The sequence below is a fragment of the Lepisma saccharinum genome, chromosome 2 (genome assembly GCF_977018435.1).
Source record: "Lepisma saccharinum chromosome 2, izLepSacc3.1, whole genome shotgun sequence".
NCBI lineage: Eukaryota > Metazoa > Arthropoda > Insecta > Zygentoma > Lepismatidae > Lepisma > Lepisma saccharinum.
In genome coordinates, this window is record NC_139230.1 from 71,041,920 (window position 1) to 71,055,670 (window position 13,751).

Here is a 13,751-nt window from a genome sequence, read left to right on the forward strand (position 1 = left end):
AAACAAACAAATAAACACTCATATATAGTTGAAACTCGAAAACAGTAAAACTTCACGCTAGGCAACAGAACACGACAGGATTATTGAATATTAACACCAATTTATCCACGCGTCCCAAGTTTTATCTCTAATTAATTGCCATTCAGAAGCTAAATTTTGCCTTAACAGCTCCTAAACGAACCTACACCGGCAGATTGAAAATGTTGGATGAAGTTCCAATTTATCAACACTTCCTCAAACAAATAAATCTCTTCACAATTTTGCTCAAAGACCTGATTGAGTTTGGTTTGAGTTGGTTTGAGTTGCTGTTTTAAGTCCACTTTATGCACAGTAAGGCTAATCGGGACTGGACCTACAGTTTAAAGTGGGATCCGAACCACTTGTGCCTCCACCGGGTATCGAACCCGGGACCCTTTGATTACAAGGCAAAGACGCTACCACTGCGCCATGGGGGAGGCCCTAAAGACCTGATTGAGGATCCTCCGATGCAAACTCCCTTTACGCCATCTAAAAATTTCGTAACACTCCCAGTTTGAAAATTCTGGAAAATATCTTTCAAAGTGAACTTAGAAAATTCGTAACTGTAATAATATTAAGCATTTGAGATCACATTTCAAATTTATGCTAATCTTTAACATTCTGGGTTCTCTCTTTTTAACGTAAGGGTAGGACTGATTTTAATACACTTGGATCTGCCGTGAAAATTGCTCCTCCTGGAACTTCTACTTTTAACACAAAAATGAAATAAAATACGACTACCTTCCTTTACTTGCGACTTTATATTCCGCCAGAGTCTGAGAAGCTCAAGCTAAACCCAATGCAAAACTTCTTATGCAAGTCATGATTTTCCTAATCCTCTCACGCCCCTGCAAAAGAGCATCAAGAGGTACGAGTTCTAGGTCAAGCTCTCACCGAAAATCCACTAAATCTCATTATTGCGGTTACATCCGCGTTTGCTATGTATGTTGCATCGTTGAGAGTACAACACCCAAGTCTGGGTTGTTTTAAACGCACTCCCCGCGAAAGTATGTGTTTAAATAATTAAGAGTCAATACCCTTTCCTCCTTCTAGGAGAGAGAACTAGGAAAGTTATATGAGTGATGCATTTTTCTTCGGTTATAATATCATTACATATCAATTTGGAGCAAGGATTACTCGGTTCAACTTTCGTCAGGATTTTTAATTATCATATTGTAGCTCATCTATCATGGAATTTCCGGTCTGCATGGATTATAAGGTGTACACTACATTATCTGGCAATAGGGTGTATAACCTATAAGAATTTACTCAAATGTCAACCCCTCTCCCAGACGATGCATCGTGGAAGGTTCTTACTGAGTGAACCCCAGAGCCGCTCCCTACAGAAACATTGCTGGAAAATTTCTAATTTGAAATCACCCATCTCGAGAATCGAACTCGGGTTCCCCACGTAACAGTCAGACAGCCTACCGACTTTCCTCTTTTTCATTTTTTAAATTGTTTTAAATTTTAAAATTAAATTAAAAAAATAATTAACTGAGAATAACCCCCTACATTTTTCCCTGGTAGTCTCTTTCTCATCTTGTCATTTCAATTTGACTTATTTATCTTTTTCATACAAGACAGACAATCACATTTATCCATGTCTTACCCAGGATTCGAACCCGGGACCCCTGGCGTCATAGCGCGCGCGCTGTGGTAAGAACTCCGCTACAGAGGTCGACTACTGGACCACAGCGGTCCTTCCATTCATATTTAAAATTTTAAATAAGTTTAAACAATAAGTTCCTAGAGTAGGTAGTATTTTCGAATTTGCCAACGTGGCTACATCAATGATACCTGTTGCTTACATAGAATGCTTAACCTACAAACACGCAATCTCACCACCGGTGGTCATAGGTTTGAATCTTGTACCGAGCATGGGTGTTCCTTTGCGAATGACCTTTCATTAACTTCATCTGGGAAATAATACTGCTTAACCAACTATTTCTTCGTATTCAATAGTTGATAGGTTCGATCCTCAATGTAAGGTACCGTTTCAACCTGTACGTCAGTTCCAAACAGCCCGTACTGGGGTATAAGGTGGACTAAAAACCAGGCTTCGACAGGCCTTAGCTTTCACTTTCGGGAGGTGGAGAGGCAAGATATTGCATGGACATTTTTGAATTGGAATGACCTTTATGCTCAGGGCATATTTTTTATATTGCAATGTCAACGGTGACAGTTAAACTCGCTTAAAAAGGACCCGCCGTCCAAGAACCTCTTAAAGAACTAGACTATCAAGTCATGCGTAGAGTGGAGAGGGAGAGAGGGAGAGCGAAAGTATAATATATACTACTGTAACTATAAATGAAGACTAAAATTTCTAAACGCTGTAAGTGCCACAATAATTCAAACACCGTTTTCCACGTTAGACTGTGAAATGTGCAATGCTTTATAATGTGGTAAACGTGAAATGTGGCTGGTAGCCCTCTAAGTAGTTCAAAGAGCATGTAAAGAGGTCACTAGTGTGCACGTTCTTACGGGCTGATGTGCTGAACGATGCGATTTCCCAATACTTTCGCTTTTGACACTTACAACGTTTACCACTTTTAGTCCTCAAATCTCAAATATACAAAGCAATAAAGACGTTGAGGAGGGCCAAGGAAGACGGATAGAGGTTCTTTTTCAACAAGTCCTCATCCTTTAATCCCCAAAAAGAAGAAACAGTTGGAATTTAAGTGATCTTTTACACTAAATACTGATGTTGCATGTGTTAACATAATATAATTTATATGTACTATAAAGAAGTAACATCAAGGGGTCTCTTGTTCGATACCCAGTGGAGGCACATAGTGGTTCGGATCCCACTTTAAACTGTAGGTCCAGTCCCGATTAGCCTTATGTCCATAAAGTGGACTTAAACACCAAATCACTCAAAGAAGTAACATATAATCTAATTTATAACAATGTGATATAATTTAATATAATTATATAAATGATCCGCCTCCCCAATAACTTTATGTTACAAATATAGAATTGAGGACTAAAAGTGGTAAACGTTGTAAGTGCCAAAAGCGAAAGTATTGGGAAATTGCATCGTTCAGCACTGATGTGGAACGTTCACACTAGTGACCTCTTTACACGCCCATTGAACTACTTAGAGGGCTACCAGCCACTTTTCACGTTTACCACATTATAAAGCATGACACATTTCACAGTTTAACGTGAAAAACGGTGTTTCAATTATTTTGGCACTTACAGCGTTTACCAATTTTAGTCTTCAATTCACAATTTTGTTTGTAAATCAAATATATGACTTCAATATAATATTAATATGTGTGTAAGAATTATATCAAAGGTGTACATATTTCCAACTTTTTATCCTGGAATATCTCTGTTGGATTCGCAGGATGGAAAATGTTCGCCTTATTTATCCAAAGTCCATGCTTATTACCTTCTGAAAACATGCCACCAGTTGAAAGGTAGAGAAATGCACGAGAAGACTTCCTTCCAAACTTGATTCCTCGATTCGGATACCTTCTTTTCTTGGTAGCATTGATTCAGCGCCCTCTGTTTCTCACGGCTCGTCCTCTCTTCGACAACTAGGTAACAGCTTCCAGAAATATTTTCCCTTTCCTTTCTCCGATACGTGTAACTCTCATGCGTTTCCTTTCCGCGGTGGGGTATTTAGAGTTTCCTCTCCAAGTCGCCATAAAACTGTCCCTCCAGGGAGACGCAAGAAGGAAGGTGAAGGGTACGCCCCTATTTTTAGGCAAAAGTGAATAACAGCGGCTGTGGGTGTAAAGAAAAAGTGAGGCAGGCTAACTGGAAGGAGGATTTATGTAAGCTATAGCAAGAGATAAGAGGGAGGGGAGGCGGAAATAGAAAAAGAAGAATGAAGATCGGCAACAATGAAAGAAGCCTTGAATGAAGTAACGCCAGGGAAATAAAAGCAAAGGCAAACGAAGTAAGGATTGGGGAGGATAGGAAGCAGTTCTTCCTTCCTAACACAGATCTTCAATCACATATAAATTTAGATGCGGAAATAAGGGTGAAAGCAATTTCTGGGGTTGTTTTTATCCTTTTCTTTCGCAGCACATGATGGCATATATTGCAAGGATGCGATGGTGATAGAATTTCTGTCGGGGAGAATTTTCTATTGTAATTCCTGGAAATCCTAGGTTCTGCAATGGAGTTTTTCATACACGAGCGAGGAAATAATAAAGACAATGAGCATACCTTTCAATTCTTCTCTTACTGCTCGTTAAAAAAATGATAAAAGTGTTTTCTTTGGAATAACTTATTTTTTTTAAAAAATATATTAATTTTATTGACATTATATGCCTAGAATGCAGTTGTTGTTGTTGATCAACTTCAAATTCTTATGTATGTCATCCATTACCAATATATATATATATATATATATATATATATATATATTATGTCCCTGGTTCGTTTACACATGTACAGAAAGTGAATATACAACTTGTTAAATGGACAGTACCGTAGTTCTTTAAATCATAACATTCTAGTAGGATATATTGGTTTATTATACGTACTTATATATATATACATATTTTACATAGCGTTTCCATGTGTGTCTTGCATATACCAAATTAACAAATCTCTAAATCAATATAATTGCTCACCTATGGCATAACCATCGGCACTTCCTTTACCGCAGAGTTAGCATAACTATCTCTGTGGGCCAATCGTCAGCTTAAATGATATTCCGTTCATTACAAATGCGTTTCCTTACGCCTTCACTCCTTCTTTTCGGCATCAATTAATCAATACGGAAATATTCACATAATCAAAGCTTTTTCTAAAAGGGGACTTGGAACAGTAACAGGGGTTGGTTTAACCAAATGCTACATTATTATATCCAGTCTAGCCACCATAAGTGGACGAAACTTGAGGAGACGTTCCTCTTTCGTCGATCAATGGGGAAACACTGTTTTGTCCTAAAGCCCACTGGCCTTTTTTATAGCCGGGCTAAACGTCCGTGGACGTGGACCCCGTAGCGTTGGAAAATTCCACTGCAACGGTCTTTTGTAAGACAGCTAGCTTCCCCAACCGGGGAGGTAAAAAACAGGGGAATATAATATCGAGCAAAGCACAATCCAATAAGCATATACACTTACATGCAATAATAACATAAAAGTACACTCATGGAAACATATTACTTAACCCTACACCTTGTAGCTGGCCAGCAATTAATTAACATATTACCAAAACCAATGGTCAATCCGACCGTTACAAGTGTTATCCTCTACTTATTAACGTTTATATCTGAAAATGGCGATGGACAAGTCTCGTACTACTTCTTTTGCCGTTGGGTGTACCATTCATGTAAGTAGGTTCGAGTGCAATGGCTTTGCGCAATTTCAGTAACATTTTGAGTGAACCTCATATGATTAGAATAAATGTAATAATTGAAGTTTTACTTAAACTTACAGGAGTTACCAGATCTTAGAGGCGCACACAAAAGTAGTTCGATAACAGTACATTCTACTTTTCCATCTGTTTTCATCTCCAAAATGGACGATGACGATGCTTTTCTCTCCGCGAGAGAAAAGCAAAAATTGATATGTGAAGTCTAACCCTACTATGAATATTGAGAAGTCAATTTAATCTCATAATCTCATGCTGCTTTTATCTGTGTAGAGAAAAGCATGTACGTCTGTGCGTATATTCTTCACATGGAATGTGCCATACTTGCAAACAAGTGCCCAAAGTAAAATTGAAAGCGAAGAAACGATCCAATTACATGCAAGCTGTAGACCGGTATTTCGAACTGCTTCTCTTCTTCTGCATCCGTGCCTGGGACTGATTCTTTTTTTTTTTCTGCATTTTAAGCATATTTCATCTATCTTTTCGTTTGACAGCCCGGGGAGACAGGGAATTTTAAAGGGGATTGAGTCATGTCGGTTAGGATAGTCAAAGAATAACAACAACTCAGTTGGATTGAAAACTAAAGATGTAATGCCATTCGACTTCTTGTTCCCAAACTCCAGACCGGAGTCCCTGACGTGAGGGAACGTGGTGCGGCACCAGACCAGTTCTTCTGGTCTGAAAGTCTCGAGGAAATGGTCTGAGGGAAGAAGAGTCAAGATGATCCACCCCCGCAGCCTGCCCGTGACGTCCAACTGCGACCAACAGAAATATTGCTCGTTAGATGAGGTTGTTGGGGGGAAGGAAGTCGTGAGCTTAGCGGAGCCAACGTTTCACAACAATCAAGGGACGGCGCAACTAAAAATAAGATGGGAATTTCAGCCCTCAATTGCTTTTAAAGACAGAGTAGTTGACGGAGGAAGATGGAAGTAGTTATGTTGGTTCCTCTTGAAGAATATACACAATACCCAGGTTTCAACTGTTAGTTTGTGGTACCCTTAAGAGTTACTTTTATTGCAAACCTGTAAGAAAATATGGCCAGAGGCGTAGCAAGGATTGGGTGAAGTGGGCAACTACCCGGGACCTTGCGTCAAATGGAGCTTATTTAAAGATTGTAATAGAAGCGACAAAAATAGATGGAAAAGACTAATTTTTGTAGGCAACAAAACTAAAACATTCTGTTTCTCTCCGGCCTTAAATTTTAGTTAAACGTTGCAATTTGAATCAATACGTCAAATATTTAGTATTAGAAATAAACCTGGTTGTATCCGTCTGACTTTACGATATTCAGGAAGAAAGAAAGAAAACACTGGCGCAATCTCTTAGAAAGTTTGGAAAGCGTAACAAATTTTTGGTTCTAACTTACCGGTTCGACGACATGGAGAAACATTACACAAAGGAGAAGAAGAAAACAACAAAAATGTGCTCTTTTCCTGCTTAATATTTGAGTGCAGTAAAACAAATTGGTGAAACAACCTAAGTCCCATTGTCCAAACATTTTACGCGGTTTTTTAGGTTTTCCGATATTTAGAAGTGGGGGAATAATTATTTACCCAATTTTCACATAGGGGGTTTCTGCAAGAAACCGATTTTGTACATTTGTTTTGCGCCATTATCTGCACGATTTAATAATGCTCATTTGTTATTAATTTGCTTTTCAGGGGGAAAATCAAAACGAATTACAAATAAGACTTCTCTTCATTTTTATTCATGAAATAAACGACATCGAGCGTGAAGAAAATGAAAAATGGTTGAAAACAGAAATATATTGTTTTCTTTAGAATAATTTGAGCTTAACTTCAGAGGTACAAAAGAAAATATCTTCCACGTTACAGGATAAAACATTCACATTTTCAGAGAACAACATAGGAACGGTCCTAATCTTCCTCATAGTCCGAGATCAAGCATTCAGCATCTGTTGTTGGCCACAGAAGAATGTGGTAGAAGCTCTCATATCCGCGTGTGTAATCCAGCAACTTACAAATATTGCTAGTTTCTTGATGTTCCTGCTGAGGGTAGCAGAGGAGGAACGTAGTTCAGGCAACAATTCACGACAATGCTAAACACACTACTCCACGCGAGAACACCACCGAATGTAAACAATGGAATGCTGAAGTTTTATGTAGGTTGTTCTTGGATACAACGCAGTATTGCCAACTGTACGAATCGCGCGATTGAATCACTTGGTACCAGCTGAAGTTACGTATTTACTGCAGAAATCCTCTATGTCGCGGCGCTTGAGGGGTTTCTGCAGTAAACGGATATTTCAAGGCCACTTACCAGCGTTAGGGATGCGGTTACATGCGCAGTTCCAGCATCAAACGATGCGTCTTGGCAAGGGCTATATGAAACTGTACAAATATCGTTTTCGCCAGAAGTGGTCGATAGAGGGTTTCTGAAATAAACGATTCAATTATATCTTAGTTCTGCAATTCAATATGAACTGATATAATTAATTAGTAACAAAGTCAAAATGACTATATCAAAAAGTCAAATTGGCTAAGTCCAGAGATTTCAGTTTCAATGTTTACTTTCTCTAAGTTCGTAACTTCTTTTAAATTCTGGATTATTTTATTTGTAAAGGTCAATAAGAGTTGGCACCTCTGCTGGTCTGGTGCAGGGGTGCCCACAGGGGGGTATTATGGCGCAGGTTGCGCCATCGAGATTTTTTGGGGGTATTTCTTACCTTCAAATAATATAAAATTCAACATTTATATATTTTTCCAAAATATATGTACACCTTAAATGCACCATATTTAATCCATTAGATGAAGAAAAGGAAGTGTTTAAGGGTATTATCGAAGGTGGGGGGGGGAATATCCAACTTTTACATATTACTCCTTAATTGACATGTGTGTATGTGTGTTCTGGGGGATTCTGGATTACATTTGGGGGGGGACAGTATCCAACTCTAGGTCTTAGATCATGGCGGGTATTTTAGTTAGAGGGCGATTGAGCATTAAATTGATGGAATCTCTAATTCTTGTGTATTGCTATTGTCTTAGACTGTTGCGGAAATTCTGGTGTGGAGACTGAAAATTAATTTTTTGGAGGACATAATATCCACTCTTCAAAATCAACAGTAAGTCTAAAATTCATTGCGTATTAAATTTAAAGGGGGAGATATGAAGCTTTCGATAAAGTGTCAAATCTTAGACTGTCAAGGGATTTCTGAAGAGAAGAGAGAGTTCGAACATTACATTTTGGAGACTGTATTTAGCGATCCACACGCCTTCGAACCCGAACGTGCCAAAGGAGAAGCTGGAAAAGACTAAGAAAGTATTGACATGCTATTAAATTAATATTCTTCACAGCCTGCAAAGAAATGGATGTAAAAATTTTCTTGCTCGCTTTGCTTGCAATCGTGAGTTCCTAGGGTGTGTGTTTGGTGCTTTAATGAGGTGAATGTGAAGTTTTTAAACTATAGCTGGATTACAAGATAAGCGAAATTCTCGATTATAATGAACAATTTTAGGGGTCTAGAGGGATCGGCCCCCTGTTATCGTAATGAAATCGTGCGGGTTGCGATATGTTTTGAGGGCGAGTATGATATGATTTTTGGGGTGTGGACGCATGACATGATTTTGGGGAGGATGCGCCATTGGCCTTGGGGGAATGGGCACCCCTGGTCTGGTGTATTCTAATTCTTTGTCTCGCTTTGGAACAATATTTGCAACACCATGTATAACCTGTGGATTTCATATATTCTGTCTCTTTCTTTTAACTGTGCACATTATAAATTGCATAATTTAATACACTCACAACACTGTACTTTCACATCCTGCCTTGATACGGTTTTAGCACATTCACTCAAGAGTTCATTGCAATATATCGAACGGGTAACAACTTGCTTCAAATAACACCGTGAAGCGGTTGGTAATACTGTTTGTTCACATTTCCTGTAGGAGCCCACCGGAACGACCTAATTTGATTGAATTCGTGTAGCAATGCTGCATTTTGGGGAGTAATTCTTATTCTATATAGTGCTACAGTACTATAGTACACCATGTGTTGAAATAGTTGCCATAACTCACTAAAAACTCTACAAATTACACAAAATTACGGATCACAGTAAATCTACATCACCCGTTCATGTGCCAAGGTTGCCAGGCTCTATTTTCCAGAGAGAAAAACATCACCTCATCTCTAGATTCCTTAGGATTCGTCACCGAATTAAGCTCCAAAAAAAGCAAAGAAATACATTTTTAGTGTGAGTGAAATTATTAGTTTTAATAGTTTATATTAATTGAATTTTTATCAGTGTTTTATTATTCATTATTAATTAAATGTGATAATACTTTTACTGACGTATGCTTGAAGATTTTGTATGGAATCACATTGAGATGTAAAGAATGGATTGGGGCTTCACATTCTAATCTCGGCCAGGGCCTTGCAATATACAGGGTGTCATTTTAATGGCGCCCACGGACCACAGATTCGTATAGAGGACATCAAAACAAACAACTTTTCTCAGTAACATTTTTCTCATTGGTGCGTCGATTCGACGCTGCAGCCGTTCAAAAAAGACCGTTTTGCCACCTGGATGCTGGCAACCCAACACAACATTTGATCGTATCTGTGACGTAATTTCCTGCTGCGAAACTGCGCACGGCAGGGTTGCAAAGAACACACAAATTTTGTGAAAAATGACAAACTACCAACCATGTTATTAGCTGCAAAACGAAGAGAGAAACGCGTCCAGCAGACCGAACATCATAGCGTACCAGCTAGATGATGAGCAGTCATCTCGGGGGAAGGGGGAAGTGAACCAACGATATGAGAAATGGTAAAAAAGTATTCAAAATGAAGTGTCAATGTCGGATTTTGTCTCAGCCTACATGTCAAATATCAACAAGAATAAATTTTATTGGCCTTGCAGCTTACATGTGGCTGTTTAAGCCCAGCTACATGTCAATTATATTTGCAAATGTAGTTGCAAATTTGATATCTACAGGTTTGTGTCCAAATGCCTTGTGATACTTTTGTGCTGATAACGGAAGTATACGAGGTTCACGTTGTTATATTACGGCTAAACACGTACAACCACAGTAACAATCTAAAGATGAATCAGTAGCGAATGTACTGCCCTGTTCACAGTGTATCCGGTGCATGCATAAACACAGTCGTCGGAGAGCTTGTATTACTACTACTTATATCCCTGTATTTTCAACCATTTTTGCCACTTGCCTCATAATGACCTAAATATACATTATATTATGTGTTGCTTACCTTTGGAATTTTGAGTTCGTTCATTTCTATTTTGTCATCTGTTCAATGTGTCACAGACAACTAGTATCAGAAGGACGAAGTGGATAGACTAAATTATAGATGCCAACTTGGTAACTAGATTTGAAAATATTTGACATGTAAGCTGAGACAAAATTCGATATGACCACTTCCACTTGAATTATATTTTCTTTCTACCATTTTTCGTATCGTTTGTCTACTTTCTGTTAGGTTACAGAACGTGTTTTCTCATTTTGTTTTACGGTACATAATGTGGCTGATTGTAGCCATGTCATTTTTCATAGAATATGTGTGTTCCTGGTAACCCTGGAACGCATCGCTTCACGACGGGATATGACGTCACAAATGCAATCAAATGTTGTGTGTGGTTGCCAGCATTCAGGCGGCAAAACTGCCCTTTTTGAACGACTGTAGCGCCGAAACTACGCACCAACGAGAGAAATGTTACTGAGAAAAGTTGTTTGTTTTGATGTCCTCTATACGAATCTGTGGTCCGTGGGCGCCATTAATATGACACCCTGTATATTGATACGCCAAGGAATATGGCATTTGTTCACATGTTACTGAAGTTACAAGTAAGCAATTCTGCTGGCAGCGACATCACGAGCAGACCACACATCGAAGAGATATTTGTCTGTTACAGTTTTTATGTTGTATATGCAATGCAATGTTGTAATGGCAATGATTCATTTGTATTTTATATTGACTTGTTTTACATCGCTTATCTCCTTCCTTTTAGGTTAATCGCAACGACGAGGACGCTTAGATACAAATTGCGAAAGGACAAACATTAAAGAAAAACCTCATCCCGGCAGAAACTCGAACTCAGAAGCCTCGGAACTAGATCGTGAGTGGACTATTCTTTGTGCTCGGCCACCGAAGTCGCATCTTCGACTTCTTACTGTGTATCATATATATAACTTTGTGCATGCATGTACATATACGGATTGCTTGCTTACACGCGCGTTTGTGATTACACAATTTCTGCTTATTTCCCATGCGTTGCTTCGAAAATATAAATAATAAAACAGGCGACCGTTCCTCCTTCGCTATTTGAGGAGAAATTTCAATTGAAATCGACCTTGGCATAGCATCGAAATGGTAATCCTACAGAGAGGACGAGAGGCACGCAGATCATGTTCCCAACCGTGGATGCTGGCCTCCAGGACTTCTGGACCATTTCGCTTCCTTCCCCATGCGCGAGTAGACCAGCATGTCAGGTGTGATGAACGGCTGCAATGGCTCGCCCGAATCCCTATTGATTTGTGACTTGGCGCTTCCTTCTGCCCGAAATGCCTAAAACCTCTCTGCACGGTGATGCTTGGCTAACATTCAACAAACCAAACACATGAATCTGTTCGTCGTAGCGGTTCCATTTTGTTTCAGAGCAAGCATAGAAGACAAGTGCTGGGAGAATGGAAATTACTGGTTTCATATTGAAATGGATAAGTCAGCAGCCAGTCTGTTTGAACCCGTCCCGCTATAGTAAAATCCATGACCAAACAGCAGCACTTGACCAAATTCTATTATCATGTGTCTATGGATACACTGGCTTTAATAGTTATTATACTAAACATTATTGTTAAAACTCAGAAACCAAGGTTAGTACAATTACTGAAACTAACGAGTCATATTTGATCAAGGTTTGCTTTAAATCAATTTTGTGTTCAGATAAGCTAATGTGACTGAACATTTATATTAATCGATTGATTCATTATTTGTTTTACTTTACTTCGATTTTATGCCACTTTTCGCTAATCGCGAAGATGAGGATGAGTGATAACATGTTGAAATTGATGAAAGGACACTCACAAAGAATATCCATGCCTAGGCTGGTATTCGAACCTGGGAACCTGTAGATTCAGTACATTTCAATATACGTGGCTTTCAATTAGACTCAATGTCAGGTCATGGAGAAAATTTCAAATGGAGAAACTACTATATTAATGTAGAAGCTGATCTGTTACAACTGAGACAACAATGAACTGAAGAACGAAAATAACATTCCACATGTCAGCAATGATATAAAGGCGTGCTTTGTACAGTCACGGGCAATTCTGGCCTGTAACAAACTCTCTGACATTCCCCTGTGAGTGTTGTAACCCAGAAGTGTTCGTGGCTGTCATGTTACAAACTATTACTTGCTAAATGTTCTCTTTTTGTTTAGGTCAATTTACTCTTCGAAATGAGGCATGGTTTTGTTGACATAACTAATTTTCAATCACTACCGCGGGGAGTATCAAAGAATATTTGCTAATGGGAAATCGAATGTTTGAAGGCTGGTTTCGCTTCCTGACATGCATGTATGAAAAGCGATGACACTTGAGAGGGGGCACGGAAACTGAGATATGAGAGTTGGGGAAGATACATATTTGCGTAACAATGAAAGTTGAGGCTCAGGGCTCGCAGTGCATCACTGTACTGCACGTGACAGTTGAAGGGGGAATTCATTAGAGGAATAACACATTAGGTGGGGACAGAAACCTCTATCAAATTAATGAAAAAGTACAGACGGAAGACCCCTCTCATTATTATTATGTCAGTTCTGGAAGAATAGGGAGCGCTAAGGGTTTGAAAGTTTGTAGAGTTGGGGTAGAAGTTTCCAAAGTTTTGTTTGTAAAGTATGGTGTGGGTTTATAGAAGATAAAACTACGCATATTTCACTGTCACGCAACATTCTAATTATCCATTTTGCTATCAAGGCCAAATATTAGGGCACACCCGATGGCGGAATGGTAACGCCGTTGCCTTGTAATCGAGGGGTTTTGTGTTCGATACACAGTAGTAGTTAGGATCCCATTCTAAACTGTAGGTCCGGTCTAATCACGATTAGCCTTTCTGTGCATAAAAGTAGAATTAAAACCAACCTCAACCAATTAAGATAAAATAATATGGTTGTCCAATTGTATGCAGAATGATGTTACATTTACTATTGCTGTAGACACATTTCAAATAGAGACCAAAAATGAAGACTGTAACAAAAAATGAAATTTCGAGATTTCGACACGAGATATGAGAAAAATTTCATATCTATCAATATAAAAACGGAAGAAAATGCATTTTAATACAAATAAAAAAAGAAAGGATTCATGTGAAGGATTTTCGATAAGAAAACCATGTTTTTAACGAAAACACGAAGAAGAACATAT

The 13,751-nt window shown here is 38.7% G+C and overlaps 1 non-coding gene across 1 annotated transcript; it reads right to left on the minus strand.

Annotated features, from left to right (window-relative positions):
* Positions 1–383: 383 nt before the first annotated feature.
* On the minus strand, positions 384–458 carry TRNAT-UGU (transfer RNA threonine (anticodon UGU)). Its single transcript has one exon. It is a non-coding gene; the product is annotated as a tRNA-Thr (tRNA).
* Between the last annotated feature and the right edge of the window lie 13,293 nt (positions 459–13,751).